General features: G+C 38.5%; 1 protein-coding gene across 2 annotated transcripts in view; it reads left to right on the forward strand.

The window, feature by feature from the left end:
• PPP1R1C (protein phosphatase 1 regulatory inhibitor subunit 1C) overlaps positions 1-16904 on the forward strand; it is a 136284-nt gene that overhangs the window by 75779 nt on the left and 43601 nt on the right. The gene's annotated exons all lie outside the window — the stretch shown is intronic.

The raw sequence follows: 16904 nt of genomic DNA on the forward strand, positions 1-16904 counted from the left end.
TTTTTTTTTTTACCCTTACTCACATATTTTCTTTGGAAAGATTTTTTCCAGAAGTCCCAATTACTCTTCCCCAGTCTTGGCAGTTAATTGTCATTCGTTTTTCCTGGTGTAAGCAAAGCAGAGTAACTTGAATTTTGGAGAGACTTCATATAAAGTGTTGCAGCAGTGTCATGTGTTGGGAGCAGCTCTAAGGAGCCCAAACAGTTATTTGCTGTACATGTAACAGCTGTTGCAACAGCAGCTAAGAGTGTTAGTCAGACTCTCACTTTTCCAGAATTTTTCTCCCAAGGGGGAACTGCTGAAATAACTTCTAAATGTATCAGTATTTTGACCAACATTGGTTCCAGGGACGGCTTCTTTGATTCCTCACACAAAAATGTTCCTGACACGAGGCAGAGTCTGTTCAATGCAGTAGCTCATGTTCCAGTCTGGCACTTGGGCTGCTGGCCCCAGGGTTCATCATCCAGTCACCCAGCTCGGTTTCAACTGTATGAGAGGCCAGCTGAGTAGTTTCCTCTGGAGTTCAGAGAGATGTCTAAATTGGGAGTGAAATTTTCCACTCTGTATTCCCTCTAGATTTGGGGCTTTTTCAGGGAGGTGGGATATAAATGGACACATTAATAGCTTGCTTGCAGTAAACTTCCTTCCTGTACAGCCATAAAACACAATGTTTGCTTGTTTGTAAGACTGCAATAAATAATGCAATCTTTAGCATCGTTGTTTTTTTCTTTGGTAATTGTTGAACCTGTTAGACATCCCTCTCTGGACATAAGTGCAATCATTTTAAGATATTTTCCTCATTTGAAATGATTTTGTTCTTTGAAGGCATTATCAGTTTTGGCATGAAGAGGCAAGAATGAAAGATATGTTTCATCCTTTATTTATTTCCTCTGTTCTATTTTAGATTAGCTTAAGCTGAATAAAGTAATGCTGTTCTCACATCCTCAGAGGATAATACCATTATTTTTAAAGGAAAATCTTAAACTGAAAGCCCTAAGGACCCGTGATATTCATTATATTTAGCTCTCAAATATCATAAGAATATCAGATCCCATTCTTATGAGTTAAGGAAGTTGATTCTATTGTACATTCTTCATATAAGCTTACACTGGCAGTTCTCCCAAGATTGTGATTCAATGACGTGTATTTCTGGTCATGTTAAAGACTTGAAAAAGTACAGTGATTCTGTCAAGAGGATGCTAGAGTGATATGAAAGGTTGCATTGGTCCTTGTTTATAACCAGTAAATAACTTGCTAAAGCCACTGATGATAAAACTGGAAGCTAAAACAACATGTTTTATTCAGCCTATCTTTCCATAAGAGCTAGCAATGAATATTTCAAGACAAAATTAAGCAATGATAACCTATGGTGCATTGTGAGCACATTAAGAAGTTTCAATCACAACAAAGATGAAATGAACAAAGGAAATGTTATTGAAATGCTAAACAGAGTAATCCAATTGCTCTGAAATGCAGAATTCTTCACAGTGCAGTGGAAAATATACTTGTTAAGAGTAAAAAAGTTAGCCGGAATCAGCAGATGTGATTAAAGTTCTGAAAAAAATTTTTTTGACAAAAAGATCAACCAGGCTTCATGAAAAACCCATTGGCCAACTGGTTAATTAAAAAAAAACAAACCAGGAGAACTCCTTCCTTTTTGTGTCTGTGTAGATTGTAAGGGGTTACTGGATACAGGGGTCAATGTCGCAGGGCAGTTACTGCATCCTACTTATGCTATTTCGTATGAATCAATACACATAAATAGCCTATCTCCTAAATCCATTTCAGTTGTTATGGTGTTTCTGATCATGTCTTGTGATGAAGGGAGGATTTCACAAAATGGAGAGAAATAGATCAGTGGAAAACTTTTTAACAGGCATACTACCAGGACTGATATACTGGTATCTCCCAAATTCATAACGCAAGTCCTAATATACATCTTGAACTTCAGGCTCCCTTTCCACCTACGAACCAAATTTCTTCAATCAAATGTCATTGGACTTCTCAATTTTAATATGGCCAAAATCAAACTCACTTGCTCTTTTGCTGATTTTTTCCAATTCAATAAGTATTTGTCTGTTGAGAACAAACATCTTGTATAATCTTTGACTCCTCTCCCATTCAATCCATGATCTACTATTGAGAGCTGTAATTTCAGGTTGCATTCCTCATCTGGCCAATTTCCATCTCTTCAATTGCGTTTTGTCTTGTCCAACCCACTGCCCTTTCTAGCCTGGACTAGAAGTAGCCTTTTCCTGGTCTCACTGCTTTCTCTCATGCACCTCTACAATGTGATCACTACTCAGAAGTGACAGTAATTCCTCTAAGCCTCCAATATGATCATGGCATCCCCCTGATCAAAAGTCTCAAAGACATTCAGAATAAAGTTGAAAATTCAATCATAATTTGCAAGCTCCTGAAAGCCCTGAATCTGATCTCCTTTTTAACCATATCTCCTTTCATACTGCCTGTTGTTCTTTGAGATCCAACCTCATGGACATGTCCAATATTTTAAAACATCAGAAACACACTTCCAGTTTGCAGAGTTTGTGTTTTCTATGTTCTGTGCTTGAAATACACTTTCCTTTGTGCTCTCCTAGGTGGCTCAATGAATGTTATCTCCTCAATGAAATCTTCCTTTCTTAAACCAGTTATCTTACACAGCAACTGGTCTTTCTTATCAGCATTATCCATCTTCTTATTTGTTGCATAGTCCTCACCATGGTGTACCTAGACCAAGGTGTCCAAAACAGGCATTGTTTGAGTAGCTCCAGCAACTAAAACAGCAACTGATGCACAGTAGGTATTCAAAAATTCCTTGAAAAATTGGACTTTAATGATTTGGTGGAATCCAGTCACATTGTCACCCACTCAGAAACAAGCATTACTTACACTCGTTCTACTGATGGTCATACTGGTGAGTCTGCTGCTGTTTCTCTTTGCTTTCCTCTCTGTCTGATTCTCCTCTACTTGTGTGTCCCCATGGCTTCTATTTTTGTATTTTTAATTTCTCCCCACTTCCCTCTGGTCAAAGAGAAAATGTGATTTGGTAAATTAATTTTCACCCATATTTGTGCATCAGTTAGACTGGATGGACCACTGGAACTACTAGGTTGTTGCCTTTGCCCAGGGCCTAGTTTCTGGATCAATTAGTTTATGAGCAAGTTGGCAGAATTATATGATACAAACACGGCAATGTAAGTAGAAGGATCCACATATGGCTTTCTCTCTGCAAAGGTATCTCATGGACTATACAGAAAATTCACTCCTAGAAAGTGATAATTGACCTATTGCTTGTTCTGACAATCTTTACACTTATAACATCTTAGGCACTCAAAGTTGTAAAGGAGTTTAAAGTTTAACTACTTTAATTAACCTAGATGACTGAATTTTTCCATTGCTTGTAACCTCAGAGCATTAAATTGCCTGTGTTCTCTTGAGGATTCTCATTTATTAGGTCTAGAGTGAAGTCAGATAATCAAAAGTTATGGGTAATTCTTGTTTCATAGATCTGGAAATTGATCAGATTCTGATATCAAATCACCTTAAAATATCAAAGTCTCAAGGAGATACTAAGGTCAAACTATCACATGTAGAACTGGCCTTTTGATTTTGTCCACATAAAAATTTCTCTTCTCTATTCTTCTCAGGAAGAGGGATTTTCATCTGCCTGCATTTTAGGAATGTACAATGACCTCTTCCTCAGTCTCATTGATTTTAACAGTTGAGCACCAAGTCTTGTGGATTGCACCCTTTAGTATTTCTGCCATCTGTCTTCTTCTGATGTCTCCATTTCCGTGATCAGATTTCAAGTCAAAGTTGTCTTTTTGTTAGGTTAGGATACAGATGGTCACTCTCTATTCAGTTTTTCTCCTCCCAATCCCATTCATGTTCTACATTGTAGCCAAACTGAACTTTTAAAAAACACAAAAGTGATTATGTCACATCATTGGCTGAAACCCTTTAATTCCTTTCCGTTGACCTTAGATAATAATTCTATTCCAGAAAAAGGTTTTCAAGGGTTATTGCCTTGTGGCTCCAATCTACCTCTCTTGGCCTCATCTAATGGGTCCCAGGCACACTGGAATTCTGTCAGCTTCTAAATGTACCAAGACACTTCCTGAATCAGGAAAAGAACACATTCTTTCTTAGCCTTACACTGTTCTCTCCTGTCTCTTATTTTTCTTAATCTTCATCCAGCCAATCACGACTCATCATTCAATCCTTCTGTCCAAAGGTGACTTCCTGAAAAGAGGTTCCCTCCATTCAAAACTCTCTAGGGTTATTTATTCTGTATTGGCCCTCTCTAGAGCCATAATTTCTCTATAGCCTTTGATTACAAGTAATTGCAATGTCTAATTATTCATTTAGTATCTTTCTTTCCAATTTGATCAGAAATGATCTATATGTAAACAGTGACAGTATCTTTTTAGTTTTTCCCTCTCGTATCTGTAGGGCCTTTACATAATCTATGTGATATAAATAGTATTCATAAAAGATATTTTAAATAATTTAAATATACACCCAGCTGTTTCTTTAAAAGAATCATTCCCTGAGGATATCTAGCTTCTTCCTGGGCTGTCTGACTACTAGAAATATCTTTACTACTGAGGCCTCTTAGAAATTTGCAGTAATAGGTTCTTTGTTTTGTTCTATACATAAAAGATAAAATAATAAAAATATAAAATATCATATACCTAAATGTTTTAACATGTTTAACAGCTTCTTGTATCACTTTTGGCTTAGCTTTTCCAGTTTAAATATCTTGATGTCAATTACGTAAGCCATGCAGTCCTTTTGCATTCGCTCTTGATCTCCTTTGGTAAGCTTTGTTTTGACTGTGTCATTTAAAATCAGCCTAATATTTAAAGTGTGGTCTCACTGGAACAGAGTGAAGAACTCAATTATGCCTGATACTTCTTTCAACCCAGATAATTTAATTCTATCAATGCAACATGAAATCTTATTACTTTCTCTAGCAGCCTCATTGATTGTTGACAGAGTGAGGTGACTATAAATTCAAAATTCTCAAGCCTTTTCACGTACTGCTTTCCATATTATTTACAATCCATTCCTCTTTTTAAAATCATATGCTTATTTTTTCAAAAAGTAAGTCAGTCATCCCAATTGAATTTTCTATTGTTAGAGGCAAGCTATTACATCACTATGTCATATTTCATAGTTTGATTCTATCATCTACTTTATTTTCAATTACTTCAATAATGTGTCATTCACAGATAAGATAAACTTACCTTTGGTATTTTTATCTGAGTCTGTATTAAACAATTCATACAGAACAGGATTAGGAGTTCTGTCCTACAAGAATCCCACTCTAGTTGACACCGATCTCCTTCAATGCAACCATTTAACCAATCCTTTCAAACCAGAAGTTGCCATAAGCACTTTCGTTAGATGCAGTGTTATATTTCAGAAATCTTATGCAGTCTACAATTTTTATCTGTACAGATGAACCATAAATTTATGATGTATAGCATGCATAGAAAACAGACTTTTCTATTACCCTGAATGAAATAGTGCTTTATAATAATACAAAGTAGAAAGATCTGAAGATTATCAGAAAAATGATTCCAGATGACTGAATGCCCACATGCATTTCGTTAGTGTTTTTATGATAGTTTGCCGTATAATTTACGGAACAGTCAATTAAATTATTGTTGGATAGCTTGAATCATGTTTTCAGAAAAGTAAAGTGGATTTGAATCTTAGGACAGGAAATGGCTGCCTCATTTCCACCCCATTGTGTGTGTGTGTGTATGTGTGTGTGTTTTATTGGAATGCAAATGCTCTCTGCTGAAGAAAGCCAAGTAAGTGTTATTGATTTAAATGGAACTCTGAACATTAAAAAAGCAGCTGACTGAAAAATGGCTTCATATAGCAGGGCAAATTAGTACTACATTACCATTTTTAATGCATAGCAAGTTAGATTTTTCATTTATTTCTGAAAACATCTTCTTTTCCAGTCTTTATAGTTTCTTGTAAAAGAAAACAGTAGCAACTTATTTCCAGGATTGCACTTCTGACATATCAAATAGCTCTGTAAATATTTGGGGCATGTTGACATCCAAGGAGGAGTTTTGTTCCTCAAAAATGGCCACAATTTTGATATTTTATCTTGATTCAACTCTTCTCAAAATAAAGCAATAAATGAAAATAAGGAATCACTCTGGGAAGGAATCAAATCAGCCTGATAAGAAGTTTGGTATAGTTTTGGAGGATGGTAGATGACAGTAGCAAGGATGGGGCATGCAATATTAACTGAAGGGTAATTTTCCCTATGGACAATGCTGGTGATCATGGTAATTGCATGAGACCCAACATGAAAATGCAAGGACTTTGAGATACAAATGAACAAGTTCAAACCATCACTTATTAACTGTGCAACTTTCAGAAAATCTCTTCTCTTTTGTAAAATGGGGATAGTATCTACCAGGCAGGGTACCTGAAGGCACACAGTGAAATAAACTTTGTGAAGAAAATTTCTAGGATAGGCATACATTGTGGGGGTTATTTGAGAAATTAATTGAACCCTGAATTGGGGGTAAAGCACTACTGCCTCCATTTCTACTTAGGTTACAAAGTGGAGGGATGGAGAGGTAGCCAGAGTAGAAGGATGAGGGGACCCGGAAATGACTGTCACCTCTGCCAGAGCCTTGCTGTCATCCCAGTGGATTGAAAAGCCAGAAGGATAGGTCCTAAGAAGCATGTGTGTCACTGAGCCCTGCAACATACATTACACTTTTATTTGACACCAGCAACAGGGAGGTTTGTGTAACTCAACTTTGACGCTTTGCTTAGTTTCGTAGAAAACCTGACTTTTTTTTCATTTAACCTAACCCCACCCTTTAGGTACCACATTTATTTCCCACCTCACTGATATTCCTCTCAGAGATATTGATATTTATATAAGCAAGACTTCAAATCAAAAAGTTGAAGAACAAAATGATGGCAAGAGCTTTATTTGGGTATCCTCAAGCAGATCATGCAATGGAACTTTCCTGCTAGAGTAGGCACAGCAGCAAACCACCCTCTCAAGATACAGCCTGTAATTAGGCAACCAAGACAAATGAACACTGATTATATTGAATTCTGACCTGATTTCAAACATCTTATCACTGTGACTCAAAACATTCTCAAAAGGAATAGACCAGCTAGAATATCATGCTCTCAATATCCTCTGTCTATTGAAAACCAATGGTAGGCAGAGGAAGAAGAGCAATTTTTAGCCTTCCCCAGACCATCAGCCTGTACTATATAGTCCTTTTTAAAAAATATTTTTGACCCTCTGTTGGAGTTCTCCAGGTATTCCTCACAGTTGTCTTTCCAAATCTTGACATTTTTGTTTATGCTGGCTCTGTTTACTTACTGTGTGGGGTGAGGCTTATTTATGCTACTCCAGAAACATTTTTAACAGATTTCTAGATAACAATGACAATTTTAAATACATGCAAGTCTTTTATTCTTTTATTTTTTTGTTAAGCCAAGTATTCTCATACCTCCATTTTTTAAATATTTAATTTATTTTTTTGAAAGTCAGAGTACATAGAGAGTGAAGGAGAGGTAGAGAGAGAGAGAGGGGTCTTCCATCTGCTGGTTCACTCCCTAACTGGCCGCAATGGCCAGAGCTGGACCAATCTGAAGCCAGGAGCCAGGAGCTTCTTCCAGGTCTCCCACGTGGGTGCAGGGGGCCCAAGAACTTGGGCTATCTTCCACTGCTTTCCCAGGCCATAGCAGAGAGCCGGATCAGAAGGGAAGCATCAGGGACATGAACTGGTGCCCGTATGGGATGCTGGTACTGCAGTCAGCAGGTTTACCTGCTATGCCACAGCACTGGCCCCATACCTTCATTTCTAATTCCTTTGCTACTCTTTAATTTCATTCTCATGAAATTTGGGACTGTAATTTAGTTTATCTCATGTACTGCCACTTCAACATTTGAGAAGGAGAGTAGAATATTTGCCATATGGTTTGTCAGTATGTTTTCATTCATTTATCTTCATATATTTGCCTGATGTTAAATTACTGTTCTTAAAGATTCATTTGTTATTTAAGAAGGCAGAATGACAGGGAGAGGGAGATACATTTGGTTCACCCTCCAAATGGCAATGACTGTCAGGGCTGGTCCAGGCTGTAGTCAGGAGCCAGAAACTCCATCCAGTGGGTATCAGGGACCAATGTACCTTTGCCATCCTCCATTGCCTTTGCAGGTGAATTAACAGGAAGCTGGATCAGCAGCAGAGAAGCCAGGGCTTGAACCTGCACTCCAATATGGGTTGTGGACATAGTAAGCAGAAGCTTAACCTCTGTGCAATAGCACCAGCCTCAGATGAACCTTTTTAGTTTAAAACTCTCTATATAAATAACATACAATTTTAAAACTGGTTCCTATCTTAGAAGCAAGCTGAAAGTTAAACTTTTGCATTCGATTTGAACATCTGAATCAAGACTTGGGTGTGTTTACATATTTCCTTAATACACAAACAGCAACATTTAATTGTGTAAGTGGTAAGAATACACTGCCACAAACCACCAATGACTTTCCTTGTTTTTGACCTTAAGAGTTTTGAGAATACTGGTCAGATGTATTGTATAATACCCCTGTACTGGGATTTGTGTCATGTTTTTCAAATGATTAGACTGGAGTGACAGATAACTAGAAGAACAAACACAGAGATAAAGGGATGTGTCCATCATATGATGTCAAGGGTATGTACTCTCAACATGACTTACCACTGCTGTTGTTGACCTTGGGCCTCTGGCTGAGGGAGTGTTTGTCAGGACTCTCCATCTGTATAATGTACTCTTTGGGAGGAGGTCACCCTGTGTAGCCCACACTTACAGAGTGGGGAGTTATGCTCCATTTCCTTGAAGGAAGTGTATATAAGTAAATTATATGGGATTTTCTGTCCAGGGGAATGGTCTCTCCTCTCAATTATTTATTCAATCCCTCATTTCAATCAGTATGTCATGGATGTTTATTTCATACTGGGGTTATAACCCATTGCTACTTTATTTTGTTGCTACATAGTTCCAGCTTTGGCCACTGGGAGCTTTCTCGATGGACTTTTGACCCTGTGAAGTACCTCACTGGTGAAGGGCAGGAGTTCTTTGTTTTTGCAAGTCCTTACTTTGTGGCACTATGAGATTCTCCAGGCTTATTTTTTTGTAAGTGTTGTTCTAGTCCTAGAATCAGTCATTTATCCAAGGAACTCTCAAATTTTAGTTTCATTCCCATTTGACCAGCACAATGTGGAAGGTGTGTTTGCATCAGTATATGGTTGCTAACAAAAGAGAAATCGATCTCTTGCTTTGCAAAAATTTATGTGTACCATCTCTGTTGGTAGAGGGAGGTTAATGCTATAATCTCAGCATGCTAAGTTGCATATTATCTACTATTATTAATGCTAATGGAAATTCTAGGGAGAAAAAATAATGCCTCAATAGTAGAATAAGAAGATGCTATCATTATAGGCTTGCTGTTCTTCATTTAATATTTAATGTAGTATTCCCAGTTGTTGTCTGTGACAAAACTTATATTGTCCCTTTATGGAAGTGGTTTAGTAATAGCTTTTCAGTCTTGTTGACTCGCTGTTTGCTTTACTTATTACAGAGATTTTTTTTATTCACTTGAAAGTCAGTTACAGAGATAAAGATGAAGAGACAGAGAAAGTGAGAGGAAGAGAGAGAGATCTTCTATCTGTTGGTTCACTCTCCAGATGGTTACAACAGCCAACACTGGGCCAGGCTGAAGCCAGAAGCCAGGAGCTTCATCCAGATCTCCCACATGAGTGACAGGGGCCCAAATAGCTGGGTCATCTTCTACTACTTTTCCCCGGCCGTTAGCAGGGAGCTAGATCAGAAGTAAAGCAGACAAGGTTTGAACTGGTCCCATGTGGCATGCCAGCATTGCAGGTGGCATTTTTAACCACTGTACCACAAAGCTGTCCCTTATATCAGAGATTTCAAAAAACATATTTACAAAAAATGCATTATATTTATGTAGTGTTTCAGGACACACGATGTGTCTTTATATAACTTATTTGGCTTTTACATAAAATAAGTAAGATGAGTGATATCTTTTATTTTAGAAATAAATGAGCCTCACTGAAAAGCAGAATACCCAGGGTAAATGTTCCCCACTTTTACACAGCTAAATTGGGACATGAGCCTTTTTTTAGGGTGTCTGATGAAGTTCTGTTGAAATAGCAAGAGACCTCAGTTTTTCCATTTGCCTGTCTATTTCTTTTGACTTAATTAAAAACCACTTACTGGGATGTTTTACACAATCTTTTTATACCAAAGTTTCTACAAAATGCTCAGTACCTTTTTTAAAAAATGATTTATGGTTTAAAATCATGCTGTAAGCCCATATATAATAACAATTTTGTATTCAAAAGAAGTTTACCTTTAGTCTCGTCTTTCTCTAACCTACCTTCCCTTCCCTAGTCAGCTGGCTACACAAATCTGACTCTTGTTTTACATCTGTTCAAAGGTGCCCATCCCAGTGGAGTGAGGCCCAGAAGTAGCCTGCAGGGCTCCTCATGCCTGTCCCACTCATCTCCTGCCACTGCCTCCTTTCTTCTCGTGCTGCAGGCATGCTGAGCTGAATTTGGTTCCCTGAAAATAATACATGATTTCTCATCTTTGTGCTTTTGTTCTGTCATTTGCGTGAAGGGATTTTCTCTGTCTCCCACCTGCCCCAGTTCTAAATCCTTTGAGCTGTGCTTGTCTGAGACAGGCATCATGTAGACCAATGTATGTGATATGGGTAATTCTCTCCATGACAACATGAGTCCCTTGAGAATAGGACCTAAGTCTTGTCTTCCAGGAGTATTGTTACTTGTCTTTCACTTGTATTGAAGAAGGCTCTTTTTTTTTTAAAGATTTATTTTATTTATTTGAAAGGCTGAGTTACAACAAAGGAAAGGCAAAGATAGACAGAGAGAGAGAGAGTGAGAGAGGGAGAGAGGGAGAGGGAGATGGAGAGAGATCTTCCATTTGCTGGTTTACTCCCCAAGTGGCTGCAACAGCAGGGGCTGGGCCAGGACAGAGACAGGAGCCAGGAACTAGACGCTTCCTCCAGATCTCCTATGTGGGTACAAGGGCCAAGGACTTGGACCATCTTTGGCTGCTTTCCAAGGCACATTAACGTGGAGCTGGATTGGAAGTGGAACAGCTGGGACTCAAACTGACGCCCATATGGTATGCTAGTGTCGCAGGCAGCGGCTTAGCCCATTACACCACAACACCAGCCCTGAAAAAATGCAGAAGGCTCTTAATGAAAGCTGAATCAGTGGGTGAACAATCTTTCTGATGTACAAATAAGTGCAACTTGGCTGAATTTTATCATATTGAAAAAAATGATCTGGTGTGTATTTTATCCACTTACTCACCCTGCAAACATCTATAAAATGCATACCGTCTGCCAGGTCATGCATTAGGTTCCTGCAGGCAGTTCCTGTCTACAAGAAAAACGCAGTCAAATAGAAAAGAAAGTTGCAAGAAAAATAATTATCAGTTCCTGAATGTTGATATGGACTCACAGAGAAGGAAACTCCACTTTTTATCACAGCCAGGGAGGAGTTCACAAAAGAAACAAACTCCCTTTCTAGATTGAGGGAAGACTAAATGGTTTTTTTTTTTGTTTGTTTTTTCTTTCAAAGATTTATTTGTTTATTTGAAAGGAAATGTTATACAGAGAGGGAGAGACAGAGATAGACACAGGGATCTTCCATCCTCTGATTCACTCCCCAGATTGCTGCAACAGCCAGGGCTGGACCAAGTTGAAGCCAGGAGCCAGGAGCTTCTTCCAGGTTTCCCATCTCGGTGACCAAGCACTTGGGCCATCTTTCACTACTTTCCCAGGCCATTAAAATGGAGCTGGGTCAGATGTGGAATAGCCAGGACACAAACCAATGTCAATATGGCGTCAATACTGGTGAGCCACAACACGGGCCCTCAGAAGTAAGATTTTAAAAGGGAGGCGTGAGGGGTGGAATTCAGGCAGAGGGCTTGGCAGACACAGAGGTACAGAATGTCGAGAGGGCACAGGGACTTTGAAGGTTGTGAGCTGTGGTTAGAATGTGAGAGCGTGGACAGCTGCTGGGGACGCACACAGATCTTTCATGTCCTGTGCTCAAGACTGGGATTATTTTTATCCTGAGACAACAGAGCACTTCCTGGTAGTGTTTAAGACGATTTGATGTGTTATCATACTTTTGTGAGTGCTTTGAAGATATGAGAGTAGATGGAAGGGACAAAGAAGTTGACTCAGAGACTTAAATTTTGAAAATTAATCCACTTTAAGCTGCATTTGTCACAGCTCGTCTTCCTGTTCCCAGTGAAGAATGGCTAGCTAGTATTGCCAACCTCGCTTTCTTTTTCTAAATAATAGTTATGACTTCTGAGAAGCTGAAATACTCATCACATTATCTTACAAAATAAGTGAGTTTTACTCCATGTAAAACTGTGTTACAGTATAAAAATGTCAGATGCCCTGAGAAATTGGCTCTCAGTGAGGCAAATTTAAAGGAGTATTACGTTGTTTGCAAACTTATGTCCGTCTATACAACTTTTCTAAACAGTTTGCCTTTAAAAGTTTACATTCTTAAAAGTCCTTTGTTCCAAGAGGAGCAGAGGTGGGGAAGCAAGACCTATCTCCTTAAAAACCCTCAGCCTCAACTGTACTGCGCGCTCAGCTCTCTGCATCTTTGCTGAGCCGCCCGCCTGGTCTGGTCAGGTGTAATCTCTCCACTCAACATATAACCTCCCTCCTTCCCCCTTCCCAGTCTCTCAGGCTCTGTCTGGAGAGGTGCCCATCCGTCCTTACAAATGTCCCTTCCTAATAAACCTTGCTGTTTTACCCTCCCCCCCCCAAAAAAAAAGTTTACATTCTTGTCTGAACTTCAGAAAAAAAAAAGTCTGATATCAGGACAACTCTCGCAACACTTTCATTAAATGCTTTCTCAGTAGGTTCTTGTGACGAACACCCTGCATCACAGTTGTGGCAGAGCTGTTACCTGTGTCCTGTTGACTGCTTTCTGTGAGATCATGATGTCAGCATGGCTGCCAATCAATATACAGATATTTATTAAACTTGAACTCTATCCAAGTTCTGAGCTATGTGTTATTTTAATCAAATGAATTATCAAGTTCTGAACATCCTAGGTCAAATTTTGAGGCAGGTTTACAGTATCAAGTAAGAGCTAAAGTGTCCAAATATTACAGTTTCAGGAAATTACTAGGCTCATCATATAAAAAGGTATGATAGGCAGTGAATTTAAGATCTGTATTCTGTATTGTATCCTTTCTTACAATTACCAGTGGGAACCTTGTTATAGTTTCTTTATCCTTGATAGATTTGCCAAAGCTGTATTTTCTTTCTTTTTATAGAAATTTTGAGCATCATATTTTTGTTACACTTTATTTTCAAAATCAGAATTAAAATTATTTTATTGACTTTCAACAAGCTATCTTTTGGTAAAGTTTCCACAAACTTCTAACCAAATAGGCAATTTAGCTTCTAATATTATTGAAACTAGAATGAGAGAGGTTATTTAGAACTTGAAATAGCTATCATCTTGCTCCCTTTGAGTCTAAGGTCATTGATTAGTTTATTATTAACTACGAAGTTCTCGAAGCTTATTGGTTCTCCTCGACCCTGGCAGGCTAGAGGCAAAAGAAAATGTTGATTGAGAGGGAGAAGTAACAAGTCAAGTGGCTGTAAGAGCTATGAGAGCTGGCTGGCTGTTGAGGGAAGAAGCAGAAGTACAACAAAACTGTGTCACTGCAGAGGACAAAAGATGATCAAAACAATGTAGTTACTAGGGGAAAAAAACCATACAATAAGTTACAAAAGGCGGGAGGGTGCTCACTGTGAGATCTGAAATGCGTCTTTCCTTCTAAGAGGTTTTGTTGATGATTGTGTTTCACTTTGCATTAAATGCATGTTCTTACCTTCTCACTCTTGCTTTTTCTGAAGCCTCTTTGGCCAGTCTTTGGCAATCATCAAACTGACTTCTTGGTTAGCCAGATTGTGAAATGACAAGAAGTTGAGATTTCAATGGGTTCTAAACTGTGCTCTCATCACTTGAGGACATTAGTGAGGCTGTGAAAATACCCTGGGCCTACTGAACAATTTTGCTTACGTCGACACTTTGCCTCCGACGTGCAGAAACTTCCTTTAGGATTTTCTCAGAAATCTAAAGGTAAAGATTGGCTTCCAAGATTTCATCCATTCCACCACGAAGTATTTCATGTGGTTTGAAAAGCTGAAAGTCTCATTTTGAAATAATAGAGGGTGTTTTTCTTTTTCCTTTTTGAATGGTGAGCCCCTGAGCCAAGTTACTGACAGCATAGCTATTTATTCTCACAGATAGCCACATTGCAAGGTATTTTATGGACTATTTTAGAAAATAACTAATAAATGAAGTAAGCACAATTATTCTTCCATGCTGTGCTTGTTGGAGAAATATTCCACCTAATTTCAAATTTTGATAGAAAAATAATTTTATGTAAGATAAGTTAAACTATGAACACTGAGTACCTTCAAATTTTGAAGAGAGTTTCCTTTTGAGGTTTCATTTGAGAATCTATAGCTTGGTTTTGCTGCATTTTTGCTGCAATTTATAGTAGTTCTAGAGAATTACAGTAATATATTAATGTGTTGAATATTAAAACAAAATGATAATGCTTTCATTGTGTGGAAATAGGTCTCAAAATATTTTCATATGGAAAGCAAAGTTTTCTTACAGCAATTAAAAATGTGTTTTATTATTAGTATGTATTGATGATGAGTGTTCTTTTATTTTTCATTTTAAATTTAGTTCCACTGTTTGTTGATGTTTGCCTTAAGAATTTATTCTTTTTTTTCTGACAGGCAGAGTTAGACATTGAAACAGAGAAACAGAGAGAAAGGTCTTCCTTTTCCGTTGGTTCACCCCCAAAAATGGCTACTGCGGCCGGCGCATTGCGCCAATCTGAAACCAGGAGCCAGGTGCTTCCTCCTGGTCTCCCATGCAGGTGCAGGGCCCAAGTACTTGGGCCATCCTCCACTGCCTTCCCAGGCTGCAACAGGGAGCTGGACTGGAAGAGGGGTAACCGGGACAGAATCCGGCGCCCCAACCAGGACTAGAACCCAAGGTGCCGGCGCCACAGGCAGAGGATTAGCCAAGTAAGCCGCGGCGCCAGCCAAGAATTTACACTTAATAGAGTAAGTTGTGAGAATTAGATTGAATCTTTTTGGGATAGTTCTTAGCATCTCTTTGAATTATCCATAAATCGAGGGGCTTGAGCTTCTAGAAGAAGAGGATGAGGAGAGAAATTGTCTCTGCACCCTCCCTGTCTTTGACATTACTAAAAATTACAATCTGTTACAACAAGGATAGGGAAATGCAGGGAAGGAGAAGTGAGTCTGGCATTTCCTCCGCAGCCGCCCTTCATGCTTTAAGCCTTGATCATTAGTAAAATCAATCAGAGCTCTTTAACCCTACCATTACTCCTAGCCATAATTCTTCTACACAATGAACTAATTAGCACTTATGCAATGATTTCTTTCAAAATATTTTGCTATTGATCTTTATCAATTATGTATGCCTGTAGTATCTTGCTTATGTTATTTTCTTCAACATTGCTGTGTTTGTTTTAAGTAACTCAGTTGGCTTTTAAAAGTATACCTGTAGATCCTAGCATAAAGAAATACTGTATGGGAAAAAGGTTTGTTGCCAAAGATTCTTAGCCTATTTGATAACATTGATCCCTACATATTCTTTTTTTTTTTTTTTGGACAGGCAGAGTGGACAGTGAGAGAGAGAGAGAGAGACAGAGAGAAAGGTCTTCCTTTGCCATTGGTTCACCCTCCAATGGCCGCCGTGGTTGGCATGCTGCGGCCAGCGCACCGCGCTGATCCGATGGCAGGAGCCAGGTGCTTCTCCTGGTCTCCCATGGGGTGCAGGGCCCAAGCACTTGGGCCATCCTCCACTGCACTCCCTGGCCATAGCAGAGAGCTGGCCTGGAAGAGGGGCAACCGGGACAGAATCTGGCACCCCGACCGGGACTAGAACCCTGTGTGCCAGCGCCGCTAGGCGGAGGATTAACCTGTTGAGTCATAGCGCCGGCCCCCTACATACTCTTTAAGCCAATCTTACTCATTCCAAGCATTGTGAAAATAATAATAGAATTAATTTTTCCTTAGGGTTTCTTAGAAGATAGCAGACAGAGTATTACTTGATTATTATTTTACTGATATAATTCTATAGTTACTTGGGCTTACAAATGTGTCTCAGACATAATGAAAACTTCAGGGAAAAACTCTAGTCTACCTTCAACTTTAAAAAGAAAAGTAATATGAGTAGTCAGTTCTATAATTGTAGGATATAACTGTCTTTTAGCAACTCTGAGAACCCCAAAACATGTTTCAAGTTTCAGATAACATAAACATTACTACATTAAGCTACTTTTTTTTAGTAACATGAAATGTCATGAACTTAAATGACATTTTGGGGTTAAGATACATATTCTGAGAGCTGAATCATGATAAAAGAGAAATACTTGATAGCCTTAATTTTAATAGAAGCCAAAATTTTAATTACCATGTGAGTATTGAAATTAGTGATAAAATTTATTCTGAAAGAAAATGCACAGGGCCTCATTGTCATTGACAAAACTTTCTTTTACCTTATTAATTAACTGTTGAATCATCACAGGTCTTATGTCTGACCTGTAAGTCCAAACCAAAGAATTATTTGCATCTATATCTGCATTCCTAGTTTTCTAGACAGGCATTTTAATCCTCTTTTGATCTCTGAGATAGTACTTTTTTTTCATGTAATTTTATAATAACTTGATAGACTAGAACAGATCCTGTGGAGACACTTCAGTGTGTGCTG

This window comes from Lepus europaeus, chromosome 1, assembly GCF_033115175.1.
Source record: "Lepus europaeus isolate LE1 chromosome 1, mLepTim1.pri, whole genome shotgun sequence".
NCBI classification, from domain to species: Eukaryota; Metazoa; Chordata; class Mammalia; order Lagomorpha; family Leporidae; genus Lepus; species Lepus europaeus.